At 42.8% G+C, this 19360-nt stretch overlaps 1 protein-coding gene across 3 annotated transcripts in view; it reads left to right on the top strand.

Moving 5' to 3' along the window:
* Kank1 (KN motif and ankyrin repeat domains 1) overlaps nucleotides 1-19360 on the top strand; it is a 183280-nt gene that overhangs the window by 22901 nt on the left and 141019 nt on the right. The window contains exon 1 of one of the 3 annotated variants that reach the window (XM_042699353.1): nucleotides 12356-12376. The exons of the other annotated variants lie outside the window; for them this stretch is intronic. The gene's annotated coding sequence lies outside the window, so the exon portion shown is untranslated. Of the gene's footprint in view, nucleotides 1-12355; nucleotides 12377-19360 lie in introns of those variants that run through there. 3 annotated transcript variants of the gene reach the window in all.

Here is a 19360-nt window from a genome sequence, read left to right as displayed (position 1 = left end):
CAAAATCCTATTGACATCTCCCTAAAATAGGTGGTGATTTTGCCTCTTCTTTCCTGGCTACTGCTCCTGAATTGCTACCATGTCCTTCTAATGGATTTCTCTTCTTTCTCTGTGGTCCATTCCCAGCAGTGATTCTTTAAAAAAAAAAAAAATCCGGGGGTTGGAGATTTAGCGCCGTGGAAGAGCATTTTTGCCTGGCAAGTACAAAACCTTGAGTTTGGTCCTCAGCGCTACAAAATCAATCAATCAATCAATCTACAAACAAAAGTCAGATTTTGGTACTTCTCTGTTGGAAACCTCGCTTAGCTTTCTCCTTAGCTCACTCTTTCCATTCCAGAAAAGCTTCCACAGTTACCATGACTCCTGTGACTTGGTTCTTTAGGACTCGGTAACCTGTCCTCTAGGATCCCTGCTCCTTTGCTGTGCTTCAACCATACCCAAGGGCCTGCCTGCCCCTCATCTCCCCTAGACCCCAGGCCTTTTGCACTGGTTGATCGCTCTGCGTAAAGTGTTCTTATCTTCTCCAAGTCCTTCCTAATGTCTCCATCTCAGTAGCCTGAGGACTCAGTCATAACCTGCTTTCTTCTGACACTCCAATCCCCCTTCTCCGACTCATTCTTTTCTTTGTGTGTGTGTGTGTGTGTGTGTGTGTGTGTGTGTGTGTGTGTGTGTAATCTCTAATTGGCCTATTGTATTTGGTGTTCATTGTTCAACCCAATAGGACATGGGTTGCCTCAGGAAACAGTTAGGATCTGATGCTGGATTGCAACTGCTAATGAGGATGACCTCACTTGTGCAGATCCCGCCTGTGACAAGTGTATGTGCCAGTTCACCGTCAGGAAAACTTTTACTTCCCGAGTGAATTGTTATGTGGCTCATCGGGCTGCTGAGATGGCAATGGACTACGTTTCCACTCAGTTCTCTAGTGATTTCACTTCCATATGTTGGTGAAATAATGGAAGCCTGGCCTTCCTTTCCCCTTCCTTAGCTTTCTTTTTGTTGTTGTTGTTGGTTGTGGGGCTTGAACTCACGGCCTGAGCACTGTCCCTGAGTGTTTATGCTCCAGGCTGGTGCTCTACCACTTGAGCCGCAGCTTCACTTCTGGCTTTTGGTGGTTAATTGGAGATGAAGGGTTTCATGTGCTTTTCTGCCTGGCCTGGCTTCAAACCTCTATCCTCAGATTTCTAAGTAGTTAGGATTACAAGGTGTGAGCCCAGAGCCTGGCTTCCCCAGCCTTTCCTTGATTAAAACCTGTTCTATAATTCCTTTTTTTTTCCCCCAAATTAATTTAGTCTTTTGTTGTGAGACCCTTCAGGTAACTTTTGGGAAGGCATGACCTATAAGAATTCAAACTCTGTCTACAGAAGGAGGCTCTGAGCTGGTTTTCTTTTGAGCTTTTGTTTTTGTGTGTGCCCCTTGCTGGTTTGATCAGTGTTCTGAAACCGCAGGCTTCCCTCTGATTGAATACATGGATTAACATACTTGTAAACCACTATTGTCTGCTTCTCTGGTTAGTCATGCCCCTGCTTTTGCTTCTTAAATGCAAAACCCTTAGTTGGTGGCAGAATATCCTTTGAAGTCTTTCTAGCCAAGGTTCCATAAAAGCAATTGTTCGCCCAGACTTGAAAGGATGGCATTGTACAATGTTCTGAAGAGCTGGTGTCCGCGTGCTACCTGCCTCAGGTTTCAGGTGGTACCCAAAGCCACAGTGGAAACCTCTCCCTGGAACTGCAGTTTGGCTTGAAATCCTCAGAGAACTCTCTTTGAATCTGGGCAGTCTGCAAATTCAGATACACAGAAGCTTAGGGAAAAAAATCAGTAACATTCCTTCTTTCTGGGTTGGCACACTTTGAAGGACTCAGGAATGCTGTACTTTTACTTAAGTATGTGCTGATGGTGCACTGTAATAGTGCTAGAAGCCACCGTGCAGGGGTTGGCTTCCCTGCCAATGGCCTGTCCCTGACAACTGTGGACTTTCCAGGTGACAAGATATCAAACTTGTCACCCCAAGACTAGTAGTTTCTGTGGTTTTTGTTGCTGTTTGTTTTTATCTGTCTACTTTTATCTGTCTACCATTGTTTCTTAGTTCACCTTTCTGTTTAACTTGCCTTTTCCCCTCTACTTTTGAACTAAGGGACTTATGCTGAGTAAGCAGGCAATTCTACCACACGGATCTACACTCTATCCCCATCTACCTCCTTTTTTTTTTTTTTTTGGTCCTGGTCCTGGGGCTTGAACTTGGTCCTAGGCACTGTCCCTGAACTTCATTTGTTCAACTAGCACTGTCCTTGAATTTTTTTTTAAATCTCTGATTTTTAAAATTTATTATTTTTATTAATTTTTTATTGTGAAAATACCGTACAGAGGGGTTACAATTACATGAGCACGGTAATGAGTAAATTTCTTATCAAGCATTGTTGCCTCCTTCTTTGTTTCCCCTTCCCATCCCTGTCCATCCGCCCCCCCAAACCCCGCATGCCAAAGTTGTAAAGTTCGTTTTTCGACATAACGACTTGTACATCTCATTGTTGCAATGGGGCACTCTACCACTTGAGCCACAGCTCCACTTCTGGATTTTTGGTAGTTAAGTGGAGGTAAAGAGTCTCACAGACTTTCTTGCCCGGGCTGGCTTTGAACTGCAATCCCCAGATCTCAGCCTCTTGAATAGCTAAGATTACAGTTGTGAGCCATCGGTACCTAGTGTCCTATTTGGGCCCAGGATATCCAATGGCCTTCTCAATCTAGAAACTTACATTGTTTTCACTTGTTGGAAAAACCGTTGGAGATGATCTCTGATCACTTTAGTCTTGTTTGAATTCCTCTTGCCAAATATTAGTCCTTGAGAAAGAAAATCCTCTGATTTTTCTTTCTGTTTTCTCTCTTCAGTGTCTTTCACATTCCTTTTTTAGTGGGAATTCCGCAGCTGTCCCCCATTTTACTGACTAGGAAATAATTTCCAAGTGGCTAATATATGCCTCAGAACGTGGTAGAAAGGCCCTCAGTTCCTGTGGCTGCCATCACTTTCCCCTTCCCATGAGATCCTGGGTCTGATGAGGGTGGGCCCAGGCAACAGGATGTGTCGATATTGTCCTTAGTGTCTCCTTTGACACCGTACCTCCCCTTGGAGGCACATAAATAATCTATGTCTTGGCATTCTTGCCAACACCATTGTGTTAGGAAACCCTTTCACTCTTAGCCAGTCTGCCAAGTGAGAACACGGTATCCCAAGTGTTGTCATTTGTATTTCTGTTAGGCAGTTGGGTATACGGGCCACTTGTGTTTGCCTCTCTGTGAACCTTTTGGGGGCTTTGCTCATCAGGAAGTTAGGTGTTGAGTTACATCATTGATTTATGTGTGTGTGTGTAATTTGTTAGTGCAGACTTGAAAGGAGGAGGTGTAGTGAAAAATTCAGTGCCTATCCTACAAAATTAAGAAACATAGGGAAACGGCGGGTTGGGAGAGATGGGGAGAATGTTGATAGGGGTGACCTTGATGCAAATGCATTGCCTTCAGAAGCTGTTTTGTTAAATGGCAGCTCCTTTGTACAGCGACTTAAAGATAATAAAATTAAAAAAAAAATTAAAACCTTCAGCCTTGGGGGACTTAAAAGAAGAGATTAAACAGGTCAGTAATTACAAAGCAAAACCTTTAGGTAGATGAAAAGACTTGATTGTGGCAACTGTCATTTGAGATGACTTTGGGGGCCTTTCTCAGCTGGTGACTGCAGTGTCAGCAGTGGAGGGGGGGGGGGAGGGGAGAGGAACCCTTGGAGCTTCCCCTGGGTTCACTTTCCTGAAATGGAAAAGGGGCTGTAATGAAGCAGAGACCATTCTCTTTCGAAACGGTGGCAGTCTTTTGCTCTCAGTGTTATTCTGAGTAAAGCAAATAAACCATCACCACCAATGTCCATGCGAGCAAAACGCTGCTTGTCTTAATCTGTGGTCCCTAGGAAAAGGAGAAGATGGCATGTTGAGATGCCCACCCTGGCATCCGGGCCTCCAGGATTTGACACATCCGGTGTAAAAAACATGTCAAAGGCTTTTCTCCAGGTGGTCATTTCACACAGCAGTAGAACTGAACTATGCCTACTTGGCCTAAATAACATCAGCTGGTCCTGACCTCCATCCTGGTGTTTTAGCCAACGGTGCAGACTTTTCACCCATTTCCCAGAACTGCTGGTGAGTCAAGGGTCGTTAAGCTCCAGGAAAGTCTTGCTCCCGGGAATTTCTTGCCCTAAGCTCCAAAGAAGTCTAGCTCCAAGGAATTCTTGCCCTTGGTTGCCCCTGATTGTTCCCCCGAGTCTGGCTTTGCTTCTGTAAACACACTTATGCTAGGGTTAGTTCCTCAGACCCATTGTGTGGTTTTTGCCTTTATAACCATGTTGGAGACTGTGAGTTTTGGGGGGACAGGAGTTTGCTTGCAATCACCAGCTTTGTAACAAAGATTCCCGATTCGACTTCTCCAAGTGTAGCACTTCTCTGGAACTCACTGATCAGAATTCGTATGAAGCAGAATGTAGTGGTATACACCTGTCATTTTCATTTTCGCATTTGGGAGGCTGAAGCAGGAGGATTGGGAATTCAAGGCCAGCTACCTGATGAGACTCTATCTCAAAAAAATTAAAGAAGAAATACAAACAAGCCCCCAGACCTACTAAATGAATGTAAATACAGGTAATTATGGAGTAGATGTAAAACAGCTGAGGGGCTGCTCCCTCTTTCCCTCCTTAAATATAAGGACTTGAGGCTGGGAAGGTGGCTCAGTGGTAGAGTGCTTGCCTTGCATGCATGAGGACCTGGGTTCGATTCCTCAGCACCACATAAGCAAAAAGAAAAAAAGCCGGAAGTGGCGCTGTGGCTTAAGTGGTAGAGAGCTAGCCTTGAACTGAAGAGCTGAGGGACAGCGCCCAGGCCCAGAGTTCAGGCCCACAACCGGACCCCCCCCCCAAAAAAAAAAAGTATATAAGGACTTGAGCTCTAGGTTGGCATATACTGTACAAAATGTATATATTAGTGGCTCAAGAATATTCTCTTTTCTTTCTTTTTCTCTACCACTTGAGCCACAGCCCCACTTCTGGCTTTTTCTGAGTAGTTTATAGGAGCTAAGACTGTTGGGGACTTTCCTGCCCAGGCTAGCTTTGAACAGCCTCCTGAGTAGTAGCTAGGATTACAGGCATACACCACCACTGGTGCCTGGCTTTCCGTTGTAACCATTTTCAAGTGTATAGTTTGGTGATACTATGCACATTCATGTTGTACAAGCCACTACTATGGACCATGGCCTTTTCATTTTAAAGAAAAGGGCTGTACACTGTGCACTGACTCAGTTTCCCTCCCCCTCTCAGTCAGGATCCTAATATTTCTTCCTAGGTGAAAACCTTTCACAGTGTATATGGCCCGGGCATCCAGTGTACCACGATAGTCTCATCCTGGGACTAAGGGACAGTATACCATTGATCCTGAAGCATCTTAGGAGTGGATAAGACTGAGTTTTATTATGAGCAATGCACTTACAGATGTTGGGAGTGCGAAGCTTTTAGAGTTTCTTACCTGCCCGGAGCCAATGGCTCACCCCCGTAATCCTAGCTACTCAGGAGGCTGTGATCTGAGGATCTCCATTCAAAGCCAACCCAGGCAGGAAAGTTTGTGAGAGTCTGATCTCCAATTAGTTACTCAGAAAAAGCTAAAAGTGGTGCTGTGGCTCAAGTGGGGTAGAGTGCTAGACTCGAGCAAAAGCAACTCAAGGATAGTGCCCGGGCCCTGAGTTCAAGCCCCAGGATCAGCAAAAGAAAAAAAGAAAAAAAAAAGATTTTCTTACCTAGAGAAGTGTCTCAGGCACTGTTTTTTCTTATCTCTTAGCAGAAGGCTGAATGGGGCTGTTGTGGAATGATAAGCGATGGTGTGTGTGTACACAGCTGCTGGCGGCTGCCAGTGCTGGGGGTTGGGAGACTCCTGAAGATAATGGGCATCTGGCACCGCGTCGTTGCCCTGTGGGGTGATTGGGGAATTGGATCTTGTCCTGCATTGATGGTGGTCTTTGAAGAGGAAGGACTTTCAAAAATGTATGCACAGCTTTGAAGCCGACACCGTGGAGATATGTTGACTTACTGCGAGTCCGGGGTGAAGCTGAGACAGTGAGGTCTTCTTCTGCAGGAACGAAGGTTGTGGTTGGGAGGGGAGGGGGTTAAGAAAAGGAGATAATTTATCTTGCCAATCCATTTTTGTTTTAAACCAGGGCAGCTTGAGGGGTCGTAGCTGATTTTAGAGTCCGTTCTTCACTGTATCTCTTAGAAGGTTGGTTCAGGTTTTACATTTGCCAGTTTGTGATTTTTAGAGTTGCTGTTTGTCTTCCCTAAGACCTCATTTCCTCTTCTGAGGAATGGACAAAGAGAAGGGGATAATGCGGAACGCATCTGAGGCGTAGCACAGTCAACATACTTAATATGAAATCTCTTCTGTCCCTGGACAGGACATATGAGTGCAAAGTTATATAGAAGTAAATTCATATAGGAATGTAAGTATATATGTTTACAGTTCCACTGTATTATGTAAGTGTATATATATGTATATAAAGACATTAAATATGCATATATTTATATATCATTTAAGTTATACATGTTATATATGTCATTTAAGATATATATCATTGTTATATGATACATGATATATAATATGTGACATAAATCCTACATATATGTCACACATACACATCATATATTAATATATATGACATCATATATATAATACATAAAACATATACCATATATAATATATGATATATCATTTATAACTTACATATATGTATGCGTATATATATATATATATATATCCCCTTTTTCTTCCAAAATTCTGGAGGGGGAAATGCACCTGTGCCAGTACTAAGGCTTAAACTCAGGATCTAGATTTTTTTCACTCAAGACTTGGTGCTTTATCACTTGAGCCACACCTCCACTTCTAGCTTTTTTGGTGATTAATTGGAGAGAAGAGTCTTGTAGATTTTCCTGCCCAGGTTGGCTTTGAACTACAACCCTCTGATATTAGCCTCTTGAGTAGCTAGGATTACAGGTGTGAGCCACCAGCACGTGGCTCCAAAATACCCTTAGATCATCTTACTCAGATTATTGGATTCATTTGAATCTTGACTGGGCATCCAAGCGGTCGGACTGAAGGGGACTGCTGGGTAAGAAGCCTAGGCTTAGAGAGGCTCGGGGCTCAGTTACCTCAAACAGTGTTGGGTAGAGTGACAGAGGCCAGTGCCAGAGGTCAGGGCAGCTCCAAGCTGCCCTGAATATTATGCTGTTTTGAGACTTAGGTTGGAATTTGTTTACACTGGCTGGCCTCATTATCTGTCTGTGAGCCCTTCCTCCCCCTGCTCACATTTGGGAAAAGCCAAACAAAATCGTGAGCCCCGCCAGCATCACCAGTTGACACTCCCAGATTCCACAAATTGCCTTGAGATAAGGAGGAGAATGTGTGCATCATGCTTTTCTTACACTTTGAATTTGGGCGGGGGGGGGGGGGGGGGGGGGGGGGGGGCGGTGGCTTCTCAGTTGTGGGGCTTGAACTCAGGGCCTGGGCACTGTCCCTGAGCTTTTCACTCAAGGCTAGTGCCTTGAGCAAAAAACAGTTCTAGTATTTTGGTGGTTAATTAGAAATAAGAGTCTCGTGCACTTTCCTGCCCAGACTGGCTTTGAGCCATGATCCTCAGATCTCAGCCTCCTGAGTTTCTAGAATTGCAGGCGTGAGCCATCAGTGCCCAGCTCCTCTTCGATTTTTTATCCACAGGCTTTGGCAACACAGAGGGTAGGGAAGAGTGGGCAGAGATGAGCCAGAGCTGTTATCTAATGTACCCAAATTATTGTATCTGCTTTGATAACTGCCTTTTGTGGCTCACTTGGAAAGGGCTTGGAGTAATAATAACTCGTGGGAGCGAGAAGAATGAACCTGAAACCAGCCCAGCTTGTGGAAATTCAGAAAATGAAATGCAGAAATGTGCACCCCTCCCCCCCACCATAACAGGGAACGTTGGCAGCTTGTTTTGTTTTGAACGCCATATTGTGCTGTGTAGGTTCAAGTGCTTTGGTCACACACTGTGTCTTAATCACAAGATAGGCTGTGAGAATCACTACTGACAGCAAGAGGTGAAGTGCAATGTCTTCTTAGCAGGCACCAGGGGGTTTCCTTGAAAGGATGAAGGGCTAGGGTGGAAGAGATATGCTACTTAAAAAAATTATATATATATATATAATTATAATAATATATATTTTATATATATAATTTTATTCTTATTATTCAGGTTTTATACAAGGGATATCATTTCATAAATCAGGTAGTGAGTACATTTCCTTTTTTTGTACAATGTCATCCCTTCCTCCAAGTTCCCCCTCCCCACCCCATATCTGCCCACAAGATACATTGTTCATTTGCCATGTAGTATATACTGAATAGGATGATTGCATTTGTTTACCCTTCCTCCTTCTCTTTCTGGACCTCTCCCCAATCCCCCTAAAAGAAAAACCCAAAGCAACGACAGACTACCACCGACAACAACAATAACAACAAAAACATGCTTGCAGTTCCTGGAGATTTTTTTTTTTTTTTTTGGTTATTTTGGTGGTCAGTCCTGGGACTTGAACTCAGGGCCTGGGCACTGTCCCTGAGCTTCTTTTGCTCAAGACTAGCACGCTTCCTCTTGAGCCACAGCTCCACTTCCAGCTTTTTCTGTTTGGGTGGTATTGAGCAATCCAACCCAGGGCTTCATGCATGCTAACCAAGCACTCTACCACTAAACCACATTCCCAGCCCCTGGATTTCATGTTGATTAATAGTATTTTAAATATTCAGAGAAGTTACACCTTTGGTCTCCTCCCCTAAAGTTACCTTCTGACTCATTGTGTGTGCTTGCCTAGAGTCCTGTATAGGCCTATCATGTCCAATTATATTTAGCTTCCATATATGAGAGAAAACATGCACTGTTTATCTCTCTGAGCTTGCCTTACTTAGCATGATTTGTTCTAGGTCCATCCATTTCCCTGCATATAACATAATCTTATTCTTTCTAATGGATAGGTAAAATTTCATTGTTGTATATATATCATCTGGGTAGATGGCAAAAAGTGGTATGAGTGGCTCATAAGGAAGAGGTGTACGCTTTTAAACAACAACAACAAAAACCCACTTGGCTTTGTTGGTAGATATTTCTATCCTATAAATGTGCTAGAGGCTGGGAATGTGTACTGGTAGAGTTGCCTAGCATAAACAGAAAATAAATAACATTAAGTGTGCTCAAAGTGAATGGGTTTACCCTCTGTTCTTGACAACTTGAAGGTCCCACCCTTCTGTCCCTTTCTGAGTTCTCACAGTCTTCCACTGTCTAAGGGTGAGTTCCCCCATAGTTAGGCTGAAACCTCCTGACTACCTACTCTGGAGCTCTAATCTTGGGCAGTGAGCTACTGTCAGTTACAGGCAGATACAGTCAATTACAGATTAGAAAGACCTGGAAAGGATCAAGTGCTTTTCTGTGCCTTTCTTAGTGGGCTTCTTTCTCCCGGACACTTTATAAAAGTTCCCAATTTTTTCTTACGTAGGCAATTCTATGAGATTTTTTTCTTCTATGAACATTTTGCTTTGTTTTGCTCCAGGAAGAAACACTTTTCTTTTGAGTTGTGTATTGGAATAATTGTATCACTGGAGAAGGGAGAGGGTCTGGAGAAGGGTAGCTGAGGTAGGAAGTCAGGCCAGAGAATTCCAAATGATGTCTTTGTTTGACAATGCTCCTTTACCCGCTTCTGCTGGCTCTCCAAACCGTGGGACCCAGCACATCACTTCCTGTCCAAGTTGGCACCGAGACTGGCACAGTGGCTCTGCCCAGTGTTCCCAGACTGTGCTTGGCAGGTTTCCAACCACCAGAGAGTCAGTCACCAGAGAAACGACTTCACCTTCTTCTTTTCTTTCTGTCCGGCCTTGGGCAGATTCCCCAGGTCAATGTCCCTATGTCCTTTACATTTTGGAACAGGCCTAGTAAGGCTCCAAATCCTGCTTTTGCATCCTTAGCACTGGCTTCTGGAACTTTCCAGAATGTGCCATCCTTTGGGATGGGCAGGTCTGTGGGAGGAAGGACATACTCCTGTCCCAATCGTGTCTCTTTTAGGCTGGTCAGGAAATAACTCACCTATTCAGGGCCTGCTCTGGACCTGGCGCTACCCTGAGTTCATGCAAAACCATTGCCTCTAAGTGAGATTAGGAGAGGTTGCTGGCTGGGCATCCATGGCTAGGGTGTGTAATGGCGTTGTGACCAATGCGGAGTGAGGCAGACTGTCCATTAAAACTGCTGGGCTGCAAAGTGGTCCCCCAGCCCTTCACTGCACCATGAGGCCGCATGTGGGCCATCGGATAGCGGTGTTTGTCACTCCCTCATCTCTCGACAACTTGGGCATTCTCTAAGATGAGCCGAGCCCTTTTGTACGATGCTCCCATGCCTCTCAGACCCTCGCAGTCTTCCATGTCCGAATTTCTCCAAACAGGCCTGCTCAAGGCAAGCTGAATGGTTTTCTATCATGTTCCCTCAAATTCTTCCTGGCTTAACCCACTATCCATTTCCAAAGCCACCTGCCCATTTTTCAAGTATTATTTTTTTTTATTTTTAAAGCATCCCTCCACTTCTAGGCCCCAAAGTCTGTACGACTTGTCTACCCTAGCTGTAATAGAAACTAGGAATGCAATGTTCCAAGCACACATTTGGCATGTTCCAATTCTGTAGCTCAGAAGTTTGGTGTACGTCTCACTAGAATAATAAAATCCAGAGGTGGCTAGGGTTGATTGCTACTGAAAGTTCTAGGAGAGAGTTTGTTTCCTTGTTGTTCTCAGCTGCCTAGATTCCTGGGTCTGTGAGTCCATCCTCCATTTTCAAAGGCATCAATGGCTAGTTGAGTGCCTTTGATGAGTCCCGTTTCTCTCTTCTGCCATCTGGTTGCTCTTTTCTTAGAAGGATTCATGATTGGGTTGGGCTCATCTAGAAAACCCAGAGAAATCTCTTGATTCCTTCTGCAGGGTTACTTGATAATATGTTCTCAGCTTTGTCAATTAGGAGCTGGACATTTTCCAGCAACATATAAGCAAATACATCATACAATTAACTCTCTGGTCTTTGTTGACTAAACATTTCACTTGAGGTCTGAAAACACGTTTTGTGGTGTGTGTGTGTGTGTGTGTGTGTGTGTGTGTGTGTGTGTGTGTGTGTGTGTGTGTGTGTGTGTGTGTGTGTGTGTGTGTGTGTGTGTGTGTGTGTGTGTCTGTCTGTCTGTCTGTCTGTCTGTGTCTGTGTGATGTTCCTAGGGCTTGAATTCAGGGCCTGAGCACAATCACTGTGTTCTTCTTTTTCTTTCTTTCTTTTTTTTTGGGTCCGGTCGTGGGGCCTGAACTCTGGGCCTGGGTGCTGTCCCTCAGTTCTTCAGCTCAAGGCTAGCGCTCTACCACTTGAGCCATCGTGCCACTTCCAGCTTTTTTCTTTTTGCTTATGTGGTGCTGAGGAATCGAACCCAGGGCCTCATGCATGCAAGGCAAGCGCTTTACCACTGAGCCACCTTCCCAGCCCCCTCTTTTTTTTTTTTTTGCTCCAGGCTAGTGCTCTACCACTTGAGCCACAGCTCCACTTATGGTTAATTGGAAATAAGCATCTCATGGACTTTCTGGACTAGGCTGGCTGGGAGCATGTATTTTACAGGACAGGTATAAGAAGAGAAAGAGATGGCGAAGAGTGGAAGTCCTACATTCCATCCTCCTTTTAGTGAAAGGTAGTGTGAAAGAGAAGACAGGAGATCACTGGGGTTATGTCCAGCCTCCTTACTGTGAATCAAAGAAATAAAACAGAAGCAACCACAGCATACTCTTTTGTAATGAAGAGGAGTGCTACAGTATAAATTTGTGTCATCTCCTGAAGCCCTTTTTCTCCTTTGGAGACAAGGCTAAGCTTCCTTGCTGTTTGATCCTCTGTTCTTTCCTGGGAACACTGGAGTCTCTGTGGCATTCTGTCTGCTACTGAGATGGTCCCTTGGGGGGAAACAAGAAGCCCCCCACCCCCACCCCCCCTTTGCAGGACACCTGGAATTCCATGCCAGCTGGCTAGCCCTGGGGCCCTCACAAGTCAAATCTTGTTGCGGGAAATAATTTACAAGAAGATCAAAGCAGAGATGAGGTCAATTAATTTTTCAACAAACCACAGGTTGGGGAGAATGTAAATATGATCTCTTCGGTTCATTAAGGTAATTGATGAATGAGTACGTCTTGAGACTCTTTTTTTATTCTTTTTAAACTTAGGATTCTGTGATTGATTCCTGTCTCATGTGGAAAAAGAACTCTGAAAACTTACGCTGGCCTAGGTAAAAGATATGTGCTTGGTGATTTCAGATCCTGACTCCTTTTTTTTTTAAATTAAAAAATTGTCAATTATAATAATATAATAATAATTAGGGCTCAGCAAATGTCCAGTTCTCTCAGGCAGCTGAACAAAAACACATCTAAGAAGCCTATGACCAGGTTTTTTTTTTTGGGTTTGCTTTTGTTCTTCATTTAAAAAATTTCATAAAGCATTTTGGGACTGTTCTTAGCTCTCCTGGATGGAGAAAGGAATATATTGCTTTTTCAGTAATGGCTCCTTTCTGATTGACGAAACAATCTTAGTTACCCAACGGGCATGTTTTACCTCAGGCTGGAGCTATTTTTAAAACTAAATTGACTGCAACTTGTTCAAGTTTTAACATTCCTGACTTAATTATAGATGCATGGGAAGTTTCCTTCAAACAAGTGAGCTTCAGCAGTTCTGCATCATTTCAAAAGCTTAAAAAACTTTCTTAAAATTTTTTGAAAGTCAGGTTAACATAGAAGGTTAGGAGTTAGATTTACTTTTCGGTCCAAATGCTATTGGATCAGATCCTCAATCTTCCCTTTTGTGAAATAGAAATAATAATGCTACCTCAAAAACTGGTTAAAAGAATCACATTAAGGCATCTCGTACAGTAAATACTTCATAGATGATAGTTGTAAATGTTATTAGTTGAAATTTTTGTACTTTTTGGTAATTACATTTTCCCCTCCTAGATTGATTATTCAGAGTTCTTTGTAGTTCCATTCAAACTTTTCTTTGAATAACATTATTGACATGTTGGTATGGATTGTACTGAATCTGTAGGTTAGCTTTGGATAGTGTAAACTTTCTAGCAATATTCTTCTAATTCATAAACACAGTGTACCACCTATTTATATTTTCAGTTTATTAGTATTTTTTTTCCCTTGGTCAGCCATGGGGGTTTGGGCACTGCCCCTGAGATCTTTTGCTCAAGACTAGAGCTCTACCACTTTGAGCCACAGTACCATTTTGGGTTTTTTAATTTTTGTTTTTTGCCCCTGGTGGTTAATTGGAGATAAGTCTCTCATGGACTTTCCTGCCCAGGCTGGCTTTGAACTGTGATGCTCAGATCTCAGCCTCCTGAATAGCTAGGATTACAGGCATGAGTCATTGGCACTCAGTTATTAGTATTTTTTAAAATTACAATGTTCTACAAATCTTTTTGCCTTTTTGGTGAAATTATTATTAAGTATTCTTTTTTGATGCTGTTACAGAGTGGATTATTTTGTTGGTTTCTTTATTTGGATAGCTTATTGTTAATGCATAGAAATGCATTTATGTATGTATGTATGTATGTATGTATCTGTGTATGTCAGTCTGTCAGTCAGTCTTGAGGCTTAAACTCAGAGCCTGGTTGCTGTCCTGAGCTTTTGCTCAAGGCTGGGGCTCTACCACTTGAGCTACTGCTGCACTTCTGGTTTTCTGGTGGTTAGTTGGAGATAAGAGTCTCCCAGATGTTTTGGCCCAAGCTGGCTTTGAACCACAATCCTCAGATCTCAGCTTCTTGAGTAGCTAGGATTACAGGCATGAGCCCCTGGCATCCACTAATGCACTTATTTTTGCAAGCTATGTATCCTATAACTATAAATTCCTTTCTTAGTCCTAACTAATTTTGGTGGAGTCTTTAGAGCTTTTCTCTATATGAGATTATATCATCTGAAAACAGGCAATAGAGCAGCACAGGGAGGTGCTTTGCTACAGTGGTGTTTGTTGTGGCAATTCTCATCTTGCCTCCTGGGTCTGTTGCCCCTCTCCTGTACCTGCTGCTCATGGTGGCAGTTCTTCATGACTGCAGCTCCTAGAGCCATTTTTGCTACAGTATCCACAACTCTCATGCCACACTCTTCAGTGAAACGAAATCATGTACCTTATTTTCTGTTTCCAGACACATTGTCGGGCATCTCTTTTTTGGTTTGGTAGGTTTTTTTGTTTTTTCTTTCTTTTTAGGGGGAGTAGGGTGGGGTGCTTTTTCTTTTTTTTCTGGCTTTTAGTGGAACTGGGATTTGAATTCAGTTTCGTGCTTTCTTTTTTTTTGTTTTTTAATTTATTTTGTCTTTTTGCCAGTCCTGGGACTTGAACTCAGGGCTTGGGTACTGTCCCTGAGCAAGCTCAAGGCTAGCACTCTACCACTTGAGCCACTTCTGGCATTTTCTGCTTATGTGGTGCTGAGGAATCAAACCCAGGGCTTCATGCATGCCAGGCAAACACTCTACCACTAAGCCACGTTCCCACCCCTCAGTTTCATACTTTCTAGACAGGTATACTTTACAACTTTACATTTTATCCCACCTCACCCAACCCCTGGCAGGTGTATTTTAATAGGATGGGATAAGAGACTCCCTTTTGGCAAACAAGAGATGTTGCTTCAGTGAATCTCAAGTGTAATCACAGCCAGACTGATAGGGCCTTAATGCCAGCCAGCCCCTTGTCTGCAAGGCTTGAAAAAAAAAAAAAGACAGGAAGTATTCCTTGTCTTAGAAGCAAGGCTGGCTTCTGGCTTTTGGGAAGAAAAGTACAAATGGTTCTCACCAGATAGGGTTGCAGCAACAATCCCAGCATTTTGGGGAACAAATCAATTCATTATCTCAACAATGTCAAAATTGTGTTCCCAGATCCTCATCGTCTGGAGGGCTGATGGGAGGAGGAGAAGTCATTAGCAGCTCCCTTTTCAGCCCTCTCAAGTTGCAGCATGACAATCCCTTCTACTCACCGGCTGCTCATTTGGTAATCCGTGCTGTGTTGAGTACAAAAGGTTGCAAGCTGAATTTTGCGAGTCCCCTGTAAGGTGAGGCTGAGGGAGAAAAATACACTGTATCATTTCATTCATGAAGAAGGACTTGAATTCACAGGAAGTCCTGGGTGAGTGTGACATTCTGATATGCCTTTGTTGTTTTCTGGATTATTTTACCCAGCAACAGTATGTAAATCAAACTCCCCCTTAAAAGCATGAGAAAAGAAGCTTGAAGGTTAAGTTTGGGAAAAGAAAAGTGTGTTTGGAACAATGAAAGCACATGTGTCTTAATTAAAAATGGTACTAGGGCTGTAGCTAAAACAAGCTGCTGGCGGTGTTGAATGTGAGACAGGCCTTGGCTGTGGGTGTATTCCTACTTGTATATCAGGCAACTTTCTATTAAATTGTCTTCTGTGTGATTAGAAACAGTACTGATGCATCGGGGTGCTGATGGCTTATGCTTGTCATTCTAGCTACTCAGGAGGCTGAGATTGTGGCTCAAAGCAAGCCCAGGCAGGAAAGTCCGTGAGAATCTTATCTCCAACTAATCATAGAAAAAGCTAGAAGTGGAGCTTTGACTCAAGTGGTGAGCACTAGCCTTGAACACAAAAACTCAGGACAGTTCCCAGGCCCAGAGTTCAAGCCCCAGGACCAGCAAAATTTTTTAATATATATCTATACGTACATACATATATACACACACATATATACATATATATACATATATGTGTATATATATATATATGTACTGCTGATGCTAAGACATCTCTTGCACGATGAGTGAGTATATTCAGCAAATATACAAGTGTATTTCTATGGATGTACAGCCCTAGTAAGTCTACAATGTAAAACACACAGTTGTATCATTTTCTGTAGTGGCTTATGATCGAGGCTGGGAAAGGTAAGTGTCCAGAAAAGAACGTTGAAATAGGCCGACTGCCAATAGTTCGTGTCTATAATCCTAAGGAGACTAAGGTCTGAGAATCGTGGTTCCAAGCCAGCCCAGGCAGGAAATCTGGGAGATTCTTACCTCCAATTAACGACCAAAAAGTCATAAGTAGAGCTGTCGTTCAAGTAGTAGAGAGCACTAACTAGCCTTGAGCAATAAAGCTACGGGACAGCACCCAAGCCTGAAGTGCAAGCCCCAATGACTGCACACCCAAAAAGAATGTTGGTGTAAAATGATATTTGTACTTCTGGCCAAGTCTTTCATCGTGTAGTTAGGAGCCCAGGGGAGGCATTTGTGAACGGGTACATGATGATAGTGAGATAGGAATAAATTTCAAGAGATCTGTCATGGGCAAGGTGATGTTCTTGAACACTGTAAGAAGAATGAATGACGCTGTCTTCACCACCAATGGTAATTATGGAGGTAACTTGGGACTTCTAAGTTAGATTTAGTCATTTTCTCGTGTCTGTACATGACAGAACATTGTGTATCATAAAACATACAAGTTTTGTCTGTCCATTTAAACAAAAAAAGAAAAAAAAATAGGGCTGGGAAGGTGGCTCAGTGGTAGAGCGCTTGCCTTGCATGCATGAGGCCCTGGGTTCGATTTCTCAGCACCACATAAGCAAAAAGAAAAAGCCAGAAGTGGCACTGTGGCTCAAGTGGTAGAGCGCTAGCCTTGAGCTGAAGAGCTGAGGGACAGTGTCCAGGCCCAGAGTTCAGGCCCCACGACTGGACCCAAAAAAAAAAAAAAAAGAAAAGAAAAGAAAAATATAAATAACCTAGATCATCTAATGGCTGTGTGTGTGTGTGTGTGTGTGTGTGTGCGTGTACATACAGGAAATGTTGGGACGTTCTATTGGAGCTCTCCATACTATGAAATTTGTAACTGTGACAGCTTAACTTTTCTATAGTTAAGAAAACAATTTCTTTTGTTTTTTTGTTTAGCTTTTAAAACATATAATTGTATTGTTATTATTAAGGTGTTGTACAGAGGGGTTACCATTTCATAAGTCAGGTAATGAGGACAATTTTGTTCGGATAGTGTCACCCCTGTCTTTATAATAAATGCTTTTTTGAGTGCTAACACTCCTTCATAATCCCTAGAGCAAAGCATGCTTGTTATGGATAAATATCGAAGGGACAGTAAGGTCATCATTATAACTAATTGATAATATTGTAGCAGCCAGCATTTAGCTCACTGCTAACAGAGCTAGAGGTTGAAGGCTGAGGGCTCTTCTCTTTCCAGGAAGCCAAGAGAAAACACTTTGGGAAAATTCCAACCCCTGTCTTAGTTTTGTTTTTATTATTAACTAGAAGGCCTTTCCAAAGATCTACTGACAGATAACAAGCCCTGAGTTTTAGCTCTAATTTTTTTTTTGGGTGGAGGGGTGGTAAGTGGGAGCTTGGTGCTGAACCTGAACTCAGAGCCTAGGCACTGTCCCTTTTATTTTGTGTTCAAGGTTGGTGCTCTACTACTTGAACTGCAGCTCTACTTCTGTTGGTTTTTTGTTTGTTTGTTTTGTTTCTTGTTTTTTGGTGATTAATTGCAGGTAAGAGTCTCATAGACTTTTCTGCCCAGGCTGGCTTTGAACCATGATCCTCAGATCACAACCTCCTGAGAAGCTAGGGTTATAGACATGAGCCACTAGGGCCTAGCTTTAGCCTTAATTTTTTTGTTTCACCACAGCAGACACAGGTGCTTATGTACTTTCCAGGTGTAGCTTATGGTAAGTTACAGGAGTGTTTTATAAGAGAATGGCAACAGATCTACATTTATTTCCACGAACAGTAGTCAAAATTTCTATGAAAAATTGCAGTTGGTATAGTATGACTAAAATTTTAAATCCTCCCCTTCACACATGTAAGCCCACCATGCATTTATATGGCTACGTTTACATAGGAAAGATGTAAAAAGCTATCATAGGATACTAACAATGGCAACAGTTTTCTGTGGAATGTGGTAATTTAATTTCTGATCAGAATTTTCAGAAGTTTTATGGTGAACATGTTATGTTTACATAGCAAAATGAATGGAGGAGAATGTACAAGTATTAAAGTGGCAAGAATTTTATAAGTTGGTTGAAGAACTATGTGTTGCATTCAATTATAGATGAGACAAAGTCAAACTAATATCCTACTTTTATTCCACCAATAATTCCAAAGAACTTCCTTTGTTCTTTCTTTGTTCTTTTATTACTGTCACAGGGAAATAGAGGAAAAAGGAATCCATGTGACTTTTCAATTCTCTTTCTAGTTGTCCCTTTCATTATACTTTTATAGCTTTCTCTCTCCTACTGTAATAGTTCTTCAAGGTCTCTTATTCTAGAACCTTTTTTGTTTGGTAGGTATATCTAGGTACTTAGGTTGGAGTTCATGGTCTTGCTTTTTTTTTTTTTTGGTGCTTACTGCTGGTGCTGAACCACTTGAGCCACACCTCCAGCCCAGCATTTTGCTGGGGAATTGGAGATGAGACTCACAGACTTTCCTTTTCCCCAGCTGGCTTTGAATTGCAGGCTTCCAGGTCTCAGCTTCCTGATTGTGAGCCACTGGCTTATTCCAGCTAATTCAGTAGAGAGAGTGCTTAGCAAACAGGAGGTCCTGGGTTCAAATTCTACAAAGATCAAAATTTGGGAGAGCATGGCGAATACTCCATCAGAAGCCTGCCTGCAAGACTCTAATCCTCCTGTAATGGGCATGACTTCATTGTCTGGCAGCTGCCTAACTACGTCCCTAGCTCACCCCCCACCACAGACTGTGTGGACACAGTGCTTGGCAAAGCTTAGCAAAGTCATGGAGCTTCATGACTGACTTTGCTCATTTTATATTTCTTCAACTTACTTTTTTTTTCTTTTTTCTTTTTTGCTGGTCCTGGGTCTTGAACTCAAGCCCTGCACACTGTCCCTGATCCTCTGTGTACTCAAGGCTAGTGCTCTACCACTTGAACCACAGCTCCACTTCCAGCTTTTTCTGAGTAGTTTATTGGAGAGGAGAGTCTCAGGGACTTTCCTGCCCAGGCTGGCTTCAAACCACAGTCCTCAGATCTCAGCCTCCAGAGTAGCTAGGATTACAAGTATAAGCCACCAGTACCTGGATTACTTTTTTTTTTTTTTTTTGAGTTAGTCTTTCTCTGTAGGCTAGGCTGATCTAGAACTTGAGGATCTTGCCTCTGCCTACTGAGTTCTGAGATTACAAGCATATGTCACCAGGACTGGTTCTTGAAAAGAATTGCTCATGGCAGGACCAAATGAACCTTTGAAGAATGATAGCCACAGCCT

Source organism: Dipodomys spectabilis, unplaced genomic scaffold, assembly GCF_019054845.1.
Source record: "Dipodomys spectabilis isolate Male_0828 unplaced genomic scaffold, ASM1905484v1 ptg000241l, whole genome shotgun sequence".
Lineage (NCBI taxonomy): Eukaryota > Metazoa > Chordata > Mammalia > Rodentia > Heteromyidae > Dipodomys > Dipodomys spectabilis.
Note: the sequence above shows the minus strand (reverse complement) of the source record. Positions and strands in the feature narration are given on the sequence as shown.